At 41.6% G+C, this 20064-nt stretch overlaps 1 long non-coding RNA gene across 2 annotated transcripts in view; it reads right to left on the bottom strand.

Annotated features, from left to right (window-relative positions):
* The window catches only part of LOC310893717, a 116518-nt gene that overhangs the window by 18488 nt on the left and 77966 nt on the right, over window positions 1–20064 (bottom strand). The window contains exon 2 of one of the 2 annotated variants that reach the window (XR_014579238.1): window positions 16724–16879. This is a non-coding gene — a long non-coding RNA (uncharacterized lncRNA). Of the gene's footprint in view, window positions 1–7463; window positions 8484–16723; window positions 16880–20064 lie in introns of those variants that run through there. The other variant, XR_014579239.1, reaches the window with a different exon arrangement.

The following is a 20064-nucleotide window of genomic DNA, read 5'->3' as shown; positions in this document are numbered from 1 at the left end:
AGCAGTCACTGTCTTAAGTCTCTAAATTGATCAAAGTCTTGGAAAACTACTTCTGAAAGCCAGCCACCTTCTAAGCAGTATAAGCAGGAAGTTTCTCAGCTTGAACTGTAGGGTTATGAGGTACTTTGTTTGCTTGTTTTAAAAACCTAATTTCTCCTAAATGCAAGATGTAGACTGCAAGCAGTATTTTGGGTTTATGTCTGGTTAAAGCTACCTGCTTACCAAGGACATTGGTTTTGCTGCTGGAAACATGTGGGCGAGATGCATCAATGTATCATGGGTTCTTTCCAGGTGTCAGACATGGTCTAGCTAAACAAGTTGCATGTCCCTAAAGCACTGTCAGGCACATCAGAGGGAGTCTGCCCTTGGCCTGTCATCAAGTTATCCACGTGTGAAAATGGGTGCCATCAGTGCAGGAGAGACCCAAAACAGCTGAGTCAGAGCAAAGAGCCATGCAAAAGTGGGTGGCTCACGGCTTGGATTTTGATTTCAGCTGTGCTGATCCTTGAGTACCTTTCACTGAAGCCATCTGAATTGCCCCAAATATCCCCTGACAAATAAAATTAGATTCTGGCCCAAGACACCTTTCCATTTGTATGTAGTTCTTCTGTCACATCAGTCAGTGGAGGAAGGAACAGCTTCTTTCAGACTTTTATAATTAGATTATTTAATTAGCTCTGAGTGTCTGTTTAGGCTTAAACACCTGCAGCCCAGCTGACTAATGCTATGCTGCTCCCCCAGAAGCTTGTGATGGGATGGCATTGCCCACGCAGAAATCTGCAGCCTTAACCTCAGCCCCTGCACCCATGGCTGTCACACCTACAGCTTGTCCTCTGCTGCCAAGAGATACAAGTGCTGTCTGAAGCCAGTTCCTTCATATGCTCAGGATTAATAGTGCACCTCTTCAAGCCACATCCGCTGGCTTTTCCATTGTGTATACTGCAGAGAGAAAGATATTGCTGATGCCAGATTCTGCCACCCTCACTTAATCTGAGCAATAAATGACCCCGTGAGTAATCTACAGATGACAGTGAGATTATCTGAAGAATAAGGAACAGATTTTTTGGGGGGAATTACAATGCAACAGAGTTGTTATAATGTCTTTCAAAGCATGAGCCTAGGGTAGTACACAAAGTAAAAAACTGTATCACAGTTTGGCTGCAGTGGCTCGATAAAAATTAAATGCTTTACACCAGACAAAAGCCCCTGCTATTAGCCAACAAGCAATATGAACTGATGGAATACAACAGCAGGTAGACTGGTGGCACTCCCAGATCTCCAGCCTCTAGGCTTGCATCTAGGGCTGTCTCCCAATAGAAACAAAGTAGTTCACCAAACCCTCACATGACAACTCTTTAACAGCTAAATATAGAATGTGTGATTCTTACAGTATCTAGCAGTAAAAATCCTGCTTTGGGGAAAAGACAAATGGAAGAAGTAAGGAAAAAAGTGACAATACAAAGTCTACCACGTATTTTGATTATGGTATCACCATGCTATTTTCCAGCAAAAGGAAATGGATCTGACATTAACTCACTGCAAGTCAGGAGGAATGTGTCCGTTCTGCACACTGAGTGCAAAGGCTCAGGATGCAAAGCCTTTGTTCACACCAAGTGTCACACAAGACCCCAGAGGTGCAGTTTTTCACCATGGTAGGAGGCATGTCACAAGTGGACCTGCTGCAAGCATTTTTTATGCCTACACCACTCGAAACTTTATGCTGGATGGCTGAGTCTTCAGCCTAGTGAGTGACAGCTTGATGTTCACGTCAGCCTTCTTGTCACAGCAAGTGCTCACCATCCCCAAGAAATCCCATATAATTGGGCTGTACAGAGCAGAAGCTGCTTTGCCTATAGCTGTGTTGCACCTCCATCCCCAATATGCTCAAGCAGATGACAGGGTAGCCCCAAACAGCTTATGATGCCCTATCAGACTTGCCTTACTGTTTCCATTAGTAATGCGAAAAGACAATTTCTGGCCACAAAATCATGGAGACATTTTAAGTGACAGCCACTACATTTTTATGTCAAATACAAGCAGCCAAGTCAACCAGAAAATAACCCAAACTTGCTTTCACCCTCAGTGAGGATTATTTTTATTTCACAGTCTAGATCAACTCAAAGGCAGCATCTGAGCTCCCTGGCTTTGAGTGACATTACTGTCAATCCAGCGCACTAAGCAAGTTGATCATTTTACAGCCAAGGAATCAAGATCTGTCTTGTTAATATCCCACTTTATATATAAATCTCATTGTACTGCTATTAAAAAAAAAACAACAACAAAAGAAAGGACTCAGACTGTGCTGCTCAGACTGCTTCAGCATGCTTTGAGCTAACTAGAGACAAACACAGCAGGCTGAGGACATCTTTGGGAAAGGTCAGGAAGTATGTTATTTATATAAAAGGCAGTGCTGAAGGGAAAAATAGCAGCAGGATGAAAGAAATGGATGTTATCCTGCTGCTAATGACTGAGCAAAGGGGATAAACATGATGGCATGCTGAAGAAATTTGACGCATGCAGTGTTGCCTACCTAGCAGAGGCCCCAAAATGCAAGAAACGGACTTCTTAGATAACATGGAGAAAGAGGTAGAATTCAAAGTAAGGCAGTAGGAAGAGGATTCTGACTGTGCTCCAAGCAGTAATTATCAGTAATCCCAGCAAACTTAATCATACATTATCCAGAAGAGGAATTAAGAGCTACTTACTCAAGGATAAACAGAGAAAAACAGCAGTCATCCAAGACTATGATCTTACTGCCTAAAAGCAGTCTTCACACTCAGCAATTGCTTATGTGCAGCCAATTCTTTAAGTGAGCTTCAGCAGACTAATAAAAAGTACAGCTACATACCTATACCTGTAGAGACTGTTGGTAATTTACTCTCCCTGTGCCTTTTGCAGTAAGAGGTAGAACCTACATCACTGAAGCCAGGTGTTAGATCAAACTATAGGTTTGGTCAAAGATGAACAACGTCAACAGGCACGTGAGGCACCATGGACCTTGGTTGACAGGTTGTGCTTGTATGGTAGTTATAGCCAGTTTTGTGTGGCCATAGGCCCTAGCAGCAGTCTGTCTCAGTGTGTAGTACATAGGTATACCTCTTGAAAAGTGAGGTCGATGAGTACATATGGCCCTCAGTCTATTAGCAGTCTTTCAGGAGATCTTGAATAAGAAATTGAGGAGAAATTTTTCAAGGTTTTAGATTATTTTACAAGTACCATTTCTCAAAATTTAAGCCTTCAGTCACTGACTTGCAGTGAATCAAGCATGCAAATACATTCATTACTTCAGAATACACTTTTTTTTAAAGCTGGGATCTGCAAAGGAACATTGAGAGAATAACAGAATCCATTGAACAAATTAGACTTTGTACCAGAAAGTGATCTTCTAACCCAAGAAAAACAACAGAAAAGAAGCAGTATGAAATTGGTCAACCTAATAGGAGTATTGACATCATTTCTGCATCTGGTGTTTTGGAGCACGCTATCTCTCTCAGCTTTCTTGAATCATATCCTTAGAGACAAATAGATATGTTTATACTTAAGTGACTTAGCTAGGAAGCAGAGAAGAAAAGCCAAGCTAAACTAAACCCAGAAAAATATGAAATATTCAAACTGTGTAGAATGTAGCTGTGGCGTGCAGGATTTCAGCATGATTAACAAACATATTCAGTAAGGCTAATTACATTGTAACGTGTCCTTGTGCTGGGCAGAACATGGAGGTTTGGAAATCCTTCTCTTAACGATGCCACATAAGGGATAGCAAGGTACTTTGCCATCAGCAGCAGCCCTCCCTGGCTTCCCACACAGCATCCAGCAGCTTGCCAGACCCTTATCTCCACACTGCTACACAGCTGCCTCTAACCACCTGCTATAGGGCCAGGAAGCCCACCTCAGCTCTACTTCAGCATCCTGACCCAAGAGGGCTCTGGGGAGCAAAGGTGGCTCATTCATGCACAGGGCAGGGCTAGTTGTGCACATAGACCTCTGCATGAAGTCAATGGAGATTTTTTGAAAATAAAAATGGAATTGTAATGAAGTTCTTTTGGAAGTTATTAAGAATTACTTGCCAGAACCCACTAAATAGCCAAATCTTACAGTATTTAAATCCTAAGTACAGGAACTACTATAGCATAGACATTAGAAGTCACATTACATTTTAAAGGATCAGTAGGTGAGATATAAGCATACATTACAACAGAGCTTATCTAACAAATTCCAGCCTTGATAAACTAATATTTTACTGAAAAAACTAGAAATGTCTCCCCAACCATACACTTACAAGATACTTCTCTAAAATACAACACCATAATACAGAAATACTTTAAAGGAAAAACTATTCTCACCAGAAGATGATGTACCATCCTAAAAGATAACCATATTGGATCAAGCCTCATTAAAAGGCCAGATTAAGAAGGAACTGCATCTGTCTCCTAGATTTTTTACCTATAAAAACAAAGATGAAATAATGGGAAAAGGAAACAAGCTAGAAATTGCTATTTAGGAGTTTAAATGATAGAGTTACATGCCTATTTTTATAGGTATCCTATCTTTATAGATCTGAAATGTTCTTTCTTCGGCTGAACTTTTCCACATGGGAAATATTTTGATCAACTATCACAATAATTCTTTTATTTAAAATACCCTGAGCAAAGTTCATACCAGGGTTCTTCTGTGCAGATATTCTATTTTTAATGGTGTCAGACTTTTACAGAAAAATGGTGACATCTACTTAAAATACAAGCTATCAATGAAGACTTTAAATTTAAGCCAATTGAAACCCATGTAGTAGAACCAGTAGTGAAAACAGCCAAAAGATTACTATGCATGTTTATTTTATGTTGAGAAAAGCAAGGGGGAGAGGTGGGGAAGAGATCCCACCTCATACAGACTACCAAATCACTGTGGGCTGCTCTGTTTATTTTCATGGGCTACTTATGACCCCAGTGACAGACTTAGCTTATGTGGATATACATCCATAAGGCTACCAGTCCCATGGTTACGTACATCCGTAACGTAGGGCCCATTAGCTCAAACACAAAGTTATTTTTTGAAGTTTCCGTAGAGGTGCTTAAGACCTCTGAACAACTTCACCAGTACAGTTTCCCATTTGCACAACCCAAGAGGGGTGGAATAAGGCTTTATGGATGGGGAAAAAAGCAGGAAATTCTTAAAACAGTATTTTGCACACACACACAAAACCTAAAAACTAGACACAAGGTGACATACATCAGACTGTCTTTTTTTTTTTGTGGTTTTGTTTGTAGTTGGTTTTGTTTTTGTTTACAGAGAACCTGAAATGAGACCCCACGTCCTCTGCTATAGAGGATTCTATTCCTATCCCTCCTACATGTTGTTATTCCCATCTTTACAGCACAGAGAGATTGTACTGCTACAAGTATCCTGGTTCACAGAATGGCCCCACAATGCAATCCAGATATTTTAGAGAAAGCTCCTCTCCTGATCACATGGCTGACAAACTTCAGAACAGGTTGGAAGCTCTTTTTGTTCCTTTTATCCTCAAAGCAACAGTTCACAGCATACTGTTAACCTGATGTTCCTTCTTCTAAATCTCATCTGAAGATGACCTTGGGTGAACCCCAAAAGCTTGTCTGTTTTATTGGCTTCTTCCTGTCAGTGCTCTCCATTGTTCTAATGAAAGCAGAAGGGGGAAAAATATACACCTCCCTCCAAACTACAGCTCACATAGGAGGTCTCTGAAGGGATTTAAGATGGCATTGCACACCACTAGCAAATAGTTACTGGTAGTGAAAATTAGCAGTAATGACCCTACATTACAACAGGCATTGACCTTTTACTAAATGACACCTGGGACTGCCTGTGAAGTTTGTAATTGACATAAATATATTACTAACCACTTAAAACACTTCCAATACAGGCCCAGATACTTTCTAACACAGCCACCCATAGCACTTAAATAACTTTGGATACAAAATGCCAATGTCACCATAAGTTCACAGAGTGAGCAAGTTTCATAACAATAGTCAGGTCACCAAAACCATTTACTTGGGAGTCAGAAAGTTCCCTCATCAGATGAGCTAGTGACTCATCTGGAGACACTGGAATAGTTACTTGAATAGTTTTCTGTGTCACCGAATGTTTTGTGATTGTCTACTGCAGATGGCACAAACTCCTAAAGTGTGCTCTCATCGCACTGGGGAACCTCCACAGAAGAGGGCAACCAGTGACCTGGTCCCAGCCTTGTATCACAAGCAACGCAGAAAAATAAATTAATCCCCTGCTGTGGAGCAGATTTATGGAAACCCCAACATACCTGTTGTATTTAGTTCCTGGTAGAATTAATCTGAGCACAACATCCTTGCAGACTGGCTGCCTGGGCTTAACATACTTTGTGTTAAGCTCCACTTGTGTTTCCTGGAGCATATACTGAACTCTTATCTCCCTTTGATTCTCTGGGGACAGACTCTTGGAACAGCTCCTAAAGCTGGTGCGTCACCACCAATATCACTTGTTTTCTTTTAATAGGTGTGGAGACAGCCACAGGGGATCCATAATTCTGTGTCTGACTCCAGTATTGTCTCTTTTGCATGTGTAGATTGCGTTGCCAAAAATGATGGCAGAAGATCAATCCCACTCCAGTACTAGCCAACATACAGATAATCTCATACTCATTGCCAGCCCTGACTGGACAGAAGCTTTTGTCAGTCCTCCTCATTTTGTCAGAAATAATTTTAGGCAGGAGAAAACCCTCAGTTTCCCCAGACTACATAGGAAAACAGCTACTTTAAACTGAAGGAATTAAATCAACTTCTTTACACCTGCTTCATTTCATGGAAGTGCAGCTCATTGGAAATGTATCTCACAGAGGCCAGTTTTCAAGAGCTGAGCTCTGATGGGCATCAGCTGAGAGTTCTGGCTAACCAAGGGCAGAAGAGTAGCTTCCACCAGCCTTGCACAAACTAAAAAGTGTTTTTACAGTCTTGAAAAATCCTAAAATAAAAGATACAGCCAGAAACAGCAATATTTATCTACAGTGATTTTACTAAAATTCAGATGTAGCAACCTAATGTGATGTTTAATCTTAGTCAGGAGGGATCAGTCTAAGTGTGCCCTATAGTCCTACTAAAGTCAATAGCATCTTCAACAAGGAGAGCCTTACTTAAATGGAAGGTGGCACTGCTGTAAAAGTGCATGGCTCTGCATTTCAAACTACAGCTCAAGCCATGCTGAAAGTCAGAATTAACCAAAGAATACCCCCTTTCTCTCCCAAGAATGAGACTTTTGCAGTAATTACCCTTATTATTCATCCTGAGACTGTCACAGCAGTCTTAGAGGTATACATATAGGCTCTGCAATCCATTTATTCACTCTTAAGCAGCAAAGTTCCCCTGCATAAAGATCTACAGAGGAAAAACTTCCAGTAGTGTTGGGAAGGCACAACCACCCCCTCTAAAAATCAGCACAAAAGCTATATTAAGACTTACTTTTTTAAATTATATTCCACAGGGATAAATCCTCACCAAACCACACCAACATGTTCCTTACCAGCTTTTTAACTAATGAGCAGGTTGTCTAGCAATTTATCACCTGATAGCAATTTATCACCTGGCCACCATCCTCAGCTCATTGGCACAAACATAAGGAAGCACAAAATAGGGGTGACTGCAAAACCTTTTGAAAGGTCAGTCCTTTGGATAAGAGGCTTCCTGAGACAAATAACTTAATATTTAGGAGGGACAGCTGGAGTCACAGCTATAGCTGTTGAATGAAAAACAACTTCCAGCTCATGCCATTTAGGACAAATCACAATCCTAGGAAGTGTTTTATGCATGTACAGCACTACTTACTCCAGTAAAAGCTTAAGTATATTTACTTAATCTGAGCTCAGTTGTAATTTTTAGATGGCTTAAATATCAACAAATATTTTTGATGGGATTTGCAATCTGGAAGTATGAGTCTTTTGTACACAACCCTTATAGCACCTTTGTTTCTGTAAGATAAGAAATCTGTAGATGTATCCAGTATGGAAAAAATACTGGGACTACAGCTGAGAGAAGTTTTTAAGGAGTCTTTTATCTGTCTGAAAAATGAAGTTCATCAAGCCTAAAACATTTTAGTGCTGATTCATAGGTCATATGCAGTGTGTGTGCCTGGATGCACGTCGCTGCCTCAAAAGGCTTGTGACAAACCCTAAAACTGTTTGCTAACTGAGATTACAGTTAGCAAGAGTTAGCCACAGTACAGATGACTCTGGCTCTTGGAGTGGGAACCCTGCTCATTCCCATGTTTCCCTTCTCCATTCCTTGTCCTCCTGCCTTGAGCATGGATGTCAGACAATGCCAGGGCTGTAGGACAGCCTGCCCCTAACGCAGACGTATGCTGCTGAAACTGCTGCTGAACATGAGAAATAGTTTCCCCTTCCTTCCATTGGATGTTTTATAGCCCTCTAGCTAAAACACACTGCACCACAGACTGTTCCAGTTGAAATCCATGCCTCACCTCCTCCACCCCAGTTACTCTGCCTTCCCTTAGGCTTAAAAATAAAATGTAACCAAACAACAGATGTAGCCTCACTCCTTGATTGTAACAGCTACAAAAACAGCTAATTATTAGCAACCCTCCTTTTCTGAAAGGAGGAAATCAAGATGCAATGCCATTCTAAGAAATGGCTATCCAAGGAAAATTTCTGGGTCTGTCTTGGCACCCACAGTGTCCGGCTTGGGTCCAAGTTAAGGAACTGTAAAGAGTTTTAGAAGTAGACTCAGTGAGACATCTGTATATGTTTTCTGCTGGCTTACTGTCGGCATGGCCAGAGCAGATGAAGGAATTTGTGTATCTGACCTATACTTGTTGATACTAGCTTTCTTTCTTGTAAGCTGCCTTGGTACGCTTTCCAACCCTTGTCTGGGTGTATATAGCACCACTTAGTGCATGTTCCTAAAAAGTGCCAGGCCACAGATTTGCAGAGGGCTTCCATATTTACTCCTAAAAAAAAACACTTTTTCAGAGGGTTTATGGGACAGCTTGCACAAGTTATTGGGCCAGGTGTAATTCCCATCCATCCTAGAAAGGCAGCATCAGCCTCAGGTGAGCAGAGGCTCCCACATGGGGCAGATGATGACTGTGGCACAGTCAGAGGCCATGCCACCAAGCTGTTCCCACACATCACTTTGATTCCCTGCCATATCTCACTGCTCACCAGGCCCACATCCACCAAGGCATTTCTGTGCCTAATTTTAACTGCAGTGAAAGGGAGGTAGGTGTCTAAATACTGCTAGCTCTTAGTCATCTGAAAAGACTTAACTCCCCCAGGCAGCCTTGCTCAAGGACAGCACAAAATAGCGTTCAGAGTAGTAGGTAAGGTGGGATGCTGTCAGTTCATCTTTTTTAAAAGCTCCACAAAAATATTCAGACTATTCAGCCACCCACGCTGGCTCATATCATGAGTTTCTCCCACACCACATAGCCTTCAGATATGTTTAAATACAAGAACTCCTTTTACCTGAGGATATTGTTGCTTCTCATTCTCTAGATGAAAAGCACGGGTCTGCACTGTGCAGCAGGAAAAAACATGTCAGGTAAGGGTCTGGCCGTGTTAAGGACAGGAAGTTAAAAATTGTTTTAGGTCTGGCTCTACCTTTCCTTCAGATCTACATCAATGGCATTTAGGTATGTTGAGTGGCATTGCTCTGGGTTTATGACACTGTAAGCCTCAGTAGCATTAGTATCCAGAAATATTATTAATATTTCCCATATCTAATTATTAAATAGCATCTGACATTTTTAAAATTCAAAGATAATTAAAGTACAGTTTTCACATTTGTGCCTGTTTCTCAGGCAGGGTGGTAAAAACAGATTGCTCACTTCTGTATTTCATAGTCATTTGTTTCCTTTCAGTTTCATATTTGGAATCCTATATAGAAGCCTTTGCATTAAGATACTGGTCATATGTTTAAATTAATACATCCAGTCAAATTTAGAAAAGGGAAATAGAAAGGGTCTGATAGTGGCTTTTACTAGGGCTATTAGCACCATAGAATGGGGCTGTTTCTGCTTATCTTGACTTTTACTAAGTTTGTCCCTATGAAATCCACATTCTGGGACAAATTTGACTTTACATCTTGAATACCACAATCTGTTTTAAAAAGCAGAAACAAAATACAGACTCATACTAAAAAGAAAGGCATGTATTTCACTTTAATTAATATATATATATACATATATATATATATATAACGCTCAGCAATATGTTTATTTTGGAAAGCTGTGCTCTAATGCTTAACACATCCACAGAAGCATCTACAGAAGGCAGGCAGGGTAGGCTGCTCCACCAGTGCCAGGATCTGTAACACTGCATATTAGAAGTACAGATGAAAGAATTTTCTGAGTAGTTCAAGTGCTGTGCAAATGAAGTTAGCTGTTTAGATACATTTACAGAAAAATAAGACTGGTGATTACAAAGTGGGAATGAGTTTGCGCTGTTTACGACTGCTTTCTGGAAGGTAGAATGTAAACAGAGGAAGAAACTATCAGCTTTTAAGATTTTCTCTTTTTGTTGGGGTTTTGTTGGCAGTGGCTGTTTTCTTGTGGCTGGAGAACACGAAAGATTTCTGTACTTTTTCAGTGGTGCGATTGAATGAGACAACTGGTGGTACCCCCATGCTGGAACAGCTGGGAATGGTCATGTAAAGTTTCTGGAGACTTTCTGTGTCTATCAGTCACCTTCCTTTTAATTAGTTTCAGATGCAGTTTCTAAATACATGGTGAAATGTCAGCAGTCACACACTCCAAAGTAAAGCTTCCTCAAACCCCAGGTAAAACTCAATTGGTTTCAATGCTGCAGTCCACTGACCTTTGAAGAGAGAGAACCTCACAGTCAAAAGGCCTTACACCTGCAGCTAAATCCTGCTTTACTCAGGATCAGTCTCACTGAAGCACAATTAACTGTGGTCATAAGGAAAGGATTCATCTAGCCGTAGGCAATTGTCCAGACCCCTGGGAAATCAGTAATAAAAGGGAGATGGAGATGGTGATTCACCTGTCTTGGGGTGGGCAGCGTGCCCTCAGGGCTAATGATTAGTGGCAGAGCTAAGTGATTAGAGCCATTACTTTCAGATGGTTAACATTAAGTAAGGTGAAACCTACCCTTAGCTTCTACAATTATGCAGGCTTTTCACTACAGTGAAAAAGAGAAGAAAATCCACAAAATATCATATATGTTGGCCTTCAGTTGAAGGTCCATCTAGCCCGTACACTCATTCCCATTGTGGCCAAAAGCAGATGCCTACAGAATATGCATATATGAAAACTTACTATAAGACTGTCTCTGCTTCTAACTATTGTCAGGATAGGGACTTCCAGAAGAGCTTGTGGTTTCCATGTATTGAGTACTCTTAGGGGATTTTTCTTCCATTCAATGCTTCTGTCTTTGAACCCACATAATGCTTTAGCACCCATGCCATCCTTTGGCAAGGAGATCTACAGGTCAGCTGCCTCAGATGTTGTGCTTGAAGCCCTGCTACTCCATTAGTTTCATCTGATGCTTCCCACCTTGTACTTGAAGAGAGCGAAAAAAATCAATCTCCATTAATGCTCTCTATGCCACTAGAGTTTTTGTAAATCCATCACCTCTTCCTCCATTATCTCTTTTCCAGCTTAAAAAGTCCTAGCTTAGTCATCCTTCATGCAGAGCAATTTTGTACTTGCAATATTTATTGTTGCCCTTCTCTAGACTTTTCCCAGCTGCCTCATATATTTCTTGTAGTGAGGGAATGAGGACCTTATAAGGTCATTAGAATTGAAAAACTCGCACCTTACATCCCAAATTCACTGCAATGCTACTTATTCAGGCTCAAAACACCTGTCAGTACAGTGATAAGCAGGCTGTAGGCAGTAATTTGAGAGCTTGAGCAGCAGGGTTACAGTGACTGGAGCTTCTGAGATAACTTTTTACAGCCCCAAGTTCAGTCAGGTCTTCCCATCTCATCCTTTTCTGCTGTAGCTGACACATATGAGAGATCGCAAGTCCCACGCCAGTGTGGCAGAGTCATTGTAGTACACACCAATGGGGAGACCCTTGGAGCATGGGCCTTCCTGAGATACAGAGCAGGCAAGGCTCTCGCTGCCTTCATCACATTTCTCCTGGGTCTGTTGAGTGCCAGAGCTGAAACATCAGGAGTCTGGAGAAGGGGCTGAATTTCATGGTTCTTCCATTAAAATGCACCTCCCATGTGCCAAGTGGAAGAAATGCAAAATGAAGAGCTCTTTCTTAGGATCCCCGCCTGTGGCTGTTCATGCAGAGAGGGCAATTTTACCTACTAGGTTTTGTCACATAATGCTGGAAGCAAGCACGCCTTATAAATAATCAACATGCAGGGCTTATGGGAAGGCCACTCGGCTGACGTGTCCCCTTGACTTAATGGTAAATGTGAATATGATAGGTCTGGTGGACCTGTGCGAGTCCAGGGCCATCTCGGTGTGTTGGAGTCCCTGCCAGTGCAACACAAGGTTGGTCTGTATTTGCCTGCCTACAGACCAGTAGCTGAACACGTGGGAAAGTAGGCTGTCACCTGGTGAAACAGTGGGCAGCTTTAACCCAGACATCCTCAGAAGGTCTATTTAAAGCTGTGTGGGTTGAAGCAACTCATAAGCTTTAATAGTCTTGAGAGAAGCTCTCTGGGAGGCTTTGCTTTGTCCTTTTCAGTGCACTTCATTGATATGCTTACTTTGTGTATATTTTTTTTCAGCAGTGAACAGATGGCCCCTTGCTGCTCACCACAAATGTGTTATTATTACTTCAACCAAAATCTCCTTTGGAAGAAAGCTAGCCAATGTTTGTTTTGCTTCCAGATAGATAACCTTGAAAAAGGCAAAAACATAATAATAGAGTACAACACAACAAAATACAACAGAGAACAAAGGGAGGAAGAAAGAAGAAGCAGAAAGAGGTAAAAGAAAAAAAGAAAGGAAAAAAGAAAAAAAGAACAAGGAGAAGGGAAGGGCAAAAAGTCAGTCACCCAACAGATTCATAGCCACTAAAAATGCAACTTCAGGTATCTGCTATAAAAATATACTGGAGTTAAAAGGCTATGGCCTCTTGTTCTTCATTCACTGCATTGCAAAGTAAAGTAGGTGATCTTGAAGCATTTGGATTCTCAGTAGCCAGGTAATTATTTCTTATCTTATAAGATGCTAACACCCTATCTGCCCATAGTGTAAGGGTCAAATAGGTGTGCTGAGTGAAACAAGACTGATCAACACTCTCCCTTAAAGCAAGGATTTTTGATTACATCAGCTGAGAGTCTGTTTTTCTTTGGATTATTGCTATCCCTAAATCTTAAGGGTAATACAATAGCAGACTCAATTAAACAATTTTCAAACAATAGCAGGCTCAATTAAAAGTGTGTGATATACAGTGTTCAGACTCCAAGGTTAGAAAAACACATTTTGAAAGTGCAGCTTTATTATTAGTATTTACTATTATGGAGTATTAGCCAAGGCAAATATTTTGTCCTCGGAAAAATCTGAAATTCCCAGTAGGGTGGGACACAGCTGACATTCCTAGTTGTTTGCTGTCTTGTTTGGAGCACCATGTGGTTCACAGCTAGAGGGCTGAGATGCTTGCTACTGAAGCATCGCAGTCACATCAGAGAAATACATGGCCCAGGAGTATTTCATAGTTCCCCTGGAACAGAAATGCAAAGGCAAGCAGAGGAAGGGAGAGGAGGTAATTCACTTCAGATTATTGATATTGGTGTGTTATCACAGTTACTTGTTAAGCTCATTTTGTATTAAAGTCTTTGCACAATATTGGTAACAAAGCTCTATTAAATATGGCAGGGCAGCCAAGCCATTGTTTTATGTCAAAGAACTAAAATAATGAGACTTGCATTAGAGACTTGCACTTATGGTGTCACGTTTCTGCAGTAAAAACTACTTTTTACTGCTCCGAAGCCAGGAAGACTTTATTTTTGATCTTTCAGGAAAACCACGGTGATAAGCAAGTGCCTGTATGAGGAAGGGAAAATAGAACTGATCCCATAAAGCTTTCACTCTTTTCATCACACACATATGTTCCTTTTTCTTCCCCCAGAGTCTGGTGGGCTGCCAGGAGCCATGAAATCTGTGAGCCTGTGTGCAGGAGTATCAAAGAATCTCAGGGAAACAACTGAGAAAGGAAAGGAAGCTATGGTGATTATTGCATGAGTTAGAAACATGTAACCACAGGCTTTCCAGCGGGTCCTTTTCCTTCTGCATTGCTAGCCGTGCACTCCATCACATGGAGACCTGGTCCTTTGAAATCTGGGCCCTCACAGCACTTGAATCTGTTTCCACTTTCACGTCTTGGAGGCAATCACGAGGCAAACACAAGGCCAGAGATCAAGATTTATCAAGAGCATGAAACCCAGTAATGTGATTCTCTCCAGTAATGTGATTTGGCTCTTTTATAAAGAGGAGATTTCATACCTCCACCCCACCCGGCAAAAGGTATGAATGACAGCCTGTTGTCAAAGTCTTAATTCCTAGTAACCCATATCAAATATAATGCAGCTATACACTTGATTCCAAGGCCTTACAGTAGACTATGCAAAAAAATAAAAATAAAAAAAATAGGTATCTGAAGTCTTCAAAATGATAAACAAAGAAACTATCCCATGCTGCACACTTTTTGGCTATGATTAGCAATAATTAACTGCCCAAATTAGGCTGTATACTTTTCCTGCATTGAGAAAAATATTTAGTAATCCTTAAGACCATGGTTTAATCAGTATTAATCACAAACAAATGAGGCATTTTTTGCTATTCAACTTACATGAAAGAGAGAATTAAGGATATTTTTCCCATTTCTAATTAACAGGAAACGAGTATGTAATGAATCAGCTCATAGTCAGAAGAGCCCAAAGCATCTCCTCTGAGGAATGAAAAATCTTCATCTTTAAAAAGCTTTGGTGAGGCATTAAGGCATCTTCTGATTCTGTTAAAGTCTATGGGAAATATGTATTTGACTTCAAACTGAAGCAGAAGTTGATCCTTAGTGTATAAATCACAGATAAACCCACAGATATTTGGAAAAGACTAAGGAACAACAGGGAAAGAGTGTGAGCACTAAGAAAATAAACTAGGAGAATTATTAGTCTATTTTTAGTTCTCTTTTTATTACATGTCCATTAAGCGAGTAAAGTAAAATGTCAGATAATGGAGCAAATGATATCTTTTGTTAGCTCAGATGATAAATGCTGATTACCCTCTTATTTACAAGTTTTTTCTGTATCTGAACACAGGAAGGCAAAGTACACAACTGATTCTCACTCTTCCCATACAAGACTGCCAATTCAAGATGGGTGGAGGGACAGAGAATATTCCCTGTGCCACAGTGACAGAGCAACCTTCTCCTTTCTCAGTAATAGGCCTTTACACCACAGCTAATCGATGCCAGCTGCTGCCTTGTGGGGAGCTTGGCAGCTGCACAGCCTCACACAGTTTGCGAAGTACGTACCACCATCAGCATTTCACAGAGAGGGAAACGGAGGCAAAGATGGCAAGTGTTTGGTCCTAAATCACTCAGCATGTCAGTGTCAAGTGCATGTTTGGGGACATGGTAAAGGCCCCCCAGGGCCCAAGTTAGCCTCCCAGTGCTCTTCCAGGAATCCCCTTTGCACAAAAGCCAGCTGGCCAAGAGACTGAGGCAGCATAGCTGTAAATAATAAACAAACCAGGAGGGACAGGGCTGGGCTCCCAATGGAAAATACCTCAAAGATTTCAGCTTCTGTCAACAATGCATATATCCCAACACAGGCCTTACTGTCAGAAATAATGTAGTATTGTTGTCTCTGGCTCCCACTGGAAAGAAGAGCATATAGAAGTAATCAATTAATGGATGGGCATGATGAACTTTGTCATGCCTGGTTACCCTCATCCACAAGCTACGTGTCCCAGTGCTGCCTCTCCATCCTTCTCCCACTGCACCGTGGATAACCGTGGCTCAAGTGGGAGCAACACTGGGGGAGAGAGGAAGAGCTCAGCCCCTGACATGTTGTTACCCATGACCTGGGGATCCTGGGGGCCTACGCCAGAGGGTTGTGATCACTGTGCTACCAGGAATTAATTTCATAGAGTGTTGTTGAGAGAGGTGAAAATAAAAACAGAGGAAGTTACTTAACTTTATCTAACTTACCATTGCATTTTCTTCATGTCTTGAAATTGTGCAATAGAAAATTTTCACTCTGAGTTGAAAATATATGAAAATATATAAATAAAAATATATGGCCCATCTCTGTGATTACCATGGTAGTTCCTTGGTTTGCACTGGATATTTTTATTTCTGTTTTGTTATTGTTTGGCTAGTTGGTGTCTGTTTGTTTGTTTGTTTGTAGTAGTGGTCATAGTGCCTGAGCCCTGATGGAACAATTCCTCAGCTTTTCTAGTAGCCAGTGATGCTGTCAGGCTGGACCATCCTTATACAAAGTATATAGAAGGTGAGACAAACATTTGAATTTAAATCCATTATTGTTCAAATTGTTGTTTCAGAGAAGCAGGAACGCAACATTCTATGTTGCACTAGAACCCATACAATGAATTTCCATTGATATAAAGTAGGTAAGAACAGTAACTCAACCCCACCTCCTTCTAAAAAGTGTTTCTTTTAGTAATTTACCTTTCTTTCCCCCTTAAATCAGAAAACAACCAACCCAAATTGGAAAAGCAGTTCAATAAATATTGACTCTGCATGGAAAGACTAACCTACCTTCTCCTATCCAAGGGCCAGAGAAAGCTCCACACCCTGGAGGCTGAGCAGCTTCAGACAAAGAGAAAAAGCTGAAGGTTTGGCTCCATTCCCAGCCAAGCACCACCTCTTCTTCTGAGCCGGGACATCTCTGGTTTGGGATCACTCCTGGCCACACTGGATAAAAGAGACAGGTTAGGCTCTCAGAAATGTGTCCTAAGTCTTGTTCACCTCTGGGGGGAAATCATCACCTGACATTGTCTTGGAAGGCTTGAACCAAACCTTAAGTCAGGTGGAATATTTCTACCAACCTTAGTGCTCTTTGGGCTGCTCCTCCATGTAAAGCATGGAGCAATTTGGCCATGGTTGTTGCTTGGGAAGTGGGATGTGGTATTTTGCATCAGCTTCTGTTTTAGGCTACACCCCACACAGAACATATTGCAATAGTTAGCTAATATTTACTGGGGGTGGATCACAGCAACTAGCATTGCATTGGAAAGAACATGCAAAGCAGAAGTAGATGTAAACCAGTTTTTCTCCTACACAGCTGTCCCACAGCTATGAGTCCAGCAAGACATGAAAGGAAGACACTGACAGTCAAAAAGGACACTGCAAAAAGTAACTTTGCATTGGTAATCTGCACCTCTTCTTCTTCCTCTGCTTGCTAGCTCACCCATGAAGCCAGGTTACCAGAAGATTGGTCTTCTAGCATGTCCCTACACATCATTACACCCCAATGGCATTTGAACTCATAGTCTCGTGCATGAAAAAGGCCACCAGCCACCAAAACAACCAAATAATCCTACCCTTCCAAATATAAAACAAGCAAACCCTACAGTGTTGTTTACAAGGGTGCTTCATACAGGTAGAACCTTTCTCTTAATCTGCATTGTCTTGTCCTTACCATTCATTACTGAGTGTTATTTAGGTCTCTTAGAAGCCAGCTCTTACCTCCACCACCACAGACCAATAACTTCCTCATACAACCAAGTCTGTGACAACAACAGACTCTGCAGGTCTGCCCACCTGCATAAATATTTGCATGTTCAAACTCTTCTGCTGTTAATCTCTAAAGGCTGATATGCTAAGATTTATTCCAGCCCCACCGATGCCTTCAGAAAACATGCCACCTGAACTAATGCTTTCATATTAAAGTGGTGGTGACGTGAGAGTAGAATCAGGTCTCTGACTCTTCCACCGGCCTATCATACTAAGATAACTATGATAACTATGTGTAATGTTACTAATAAGAAGAGATAAAGAGTCCATAGGAACAATGAAGAAAGATTCTTAGAACTATTTCCTCCTTCAGGTCCTTGAAAACCATTCTACGTCATTACTGGTGTTGTTCAACCAAGGCTAGCATGAATGTTGGCAGGAAGTGCTAGAGAAACAGAAGTCATAGACTTCAGCTAGATGTCTCTTGGAGGAACAGTAACAACAACAAAAAACCCTAAGGCACAAGACAAGCAGAAATGGGGAAGACGCCTGAGATTTTACAGGAAGAAAAGCAGTCTCGAAGAGAAGAGATGACAAGTCTTGCCTGCTGGGGATAATAGTTTTAAAAGAGGTAGAGCTTTAGATCTTCCAGGGAACGTCTTAGACCCCTTGGTTTATTACTAATAGTGTTTTGAAACAGACATTTATAGAAGAGATCCACGTTGTGCACTGTCAATTACTAACATATGTCCCATCCTTGGCAAACAAGGCAACCCGGGAATGACATTTTCTGAATAATCAACACCATCACCAAAGAGTGCCTGCGTCTTTGCTTTGGGCTTAATAATACATTTTTCCCCAAACAAGATAGCTTTCTCACGCCGGTGCCAACTGGAACATATTAACTTGAACGATGGCTCAGAACATTGTGCACTAGAGAGGCAGGGCCAGTGGTTTGAGAGCGTGTCTCGGACCTTAGGACAAACAGCTGTGTGTGTACCAGCCACAGACACTGCTTAGCACAAAGGGGCCTCCTGGCATTGACTACAATACAAATAACGCACTAGAACACCACACTTTGGCAAATCCAGCCTGAGACTCTGCAGAGATCTGAGAGTCAATCACAAAACACCCAGCAAGATGCAATTCCCAGAGCAAGCAGCAAGAGCTGTGGAGAACAAGGGTAGCACAGGACATGGAAATGGCAAGTTTATGGCAATAATATGTATGGTCCACGCAAGAACCCCTAACAAACAATTTTTTACATACATACATGGCACCTATCTGAAGTGGGAAAGAGGCAAGGGAACACACTTGAAATATCTGCCTACCTTTCTCCTCAACATACACATGTCAATACAGATGGGTACCACGCTGATAATAGATAGGACAGGGGCTGTGCAGCCTTGTGCCCTCCTTGCCCTCTCTGAAAAGCACAGCACTGCAGCAGGCAATAACACTGCAGGAAACACTCTGGCCACTAACTTCTGCCCACGTGTTCCCAGCAAAGCCACCCTCAAACCCTTGTTTTCCTTTGAATGGACATTTCCAATTGCCAGGGAACGGAAACAGAGCTCTCATCTATTCTTTGGTCTTCCTCTTAATTTTAAGTGAATTTATAACTTTTATTGACACAAAGAATATGAGTGTGTAAAACATAGCCCAACCATAAGGTGATTTCAGGGTGAGCTGCTAGAGTGTCTGGGACGCTCCACTTGCTCTGGAGCAGCAACCACTGCATTTACTTTATATGCTTCCCATTTTGTCCAACCACATATTTCACTGATATTTCATTCATCAAAACCCAACACGACAGCCAAGTATCTGCTATAATGTGCAGCCCCATGTGAGAAAGCACATAGCTTGGAGACAGGATTAGCGCCGTGGAAAGAGCAAGCAGGCGGGGGTGAGTGCTGTCACTTGTCAGGACAGGAAGCACAGATTTCAAGAGTTTGGGAAACAGTGAATACAGGCATAATGACAAACATCTACCCAAACTGCTCAGGATTATACTTGGGATTTACCTCATTCAACTTCAAACTTCCCAAAGTTTGGTTTTCTAGTCCATGTGCATTGTTCTGTTTCTCTGTGTAGAAACTCCCATAGAGCAGTTCAGTTTCGCCAGTTCAGGCTGCCTGATTCTCCACAGGGACTCTAAGGAAACTCAGACAGATGCCTTTGGGTGCTGTTCTATAGCACATATGTGTGGAAAAGTGCACTTCTCATCCATCTTTCCCTTCTCTTATGCTCTTCCGTCCCTTCAGGGAATCTTGTGGTGCTACTCCCTTGCAGAAGCTCTGTGCTCATTGGACACTTCCCTGAGCCAATTTTACTCTTTTTATGAGCTATTCATCTGCTGGATTTGTGAATTAAACTGGCTCAGAGAGGCTCCAGTGAGCTCACACAAAGTAAGCAGCAGGAAC

The sequence above is a fragment of the Anser anser genome (genome assembly GCF_964211835.1).
Source record: "Anser anser genome assembly, chromosome: 2".
NCBI classification, from domain to species: Eukaryota; Metazoa; Chordata; class Aves; order Anseriformes; family Anatidae; genus Anser; species Anser anser.
Note: the sequence above shows the minus strand (reverse complement) of the source record. Positions and strands in the feature narration are given on the sequence as shown.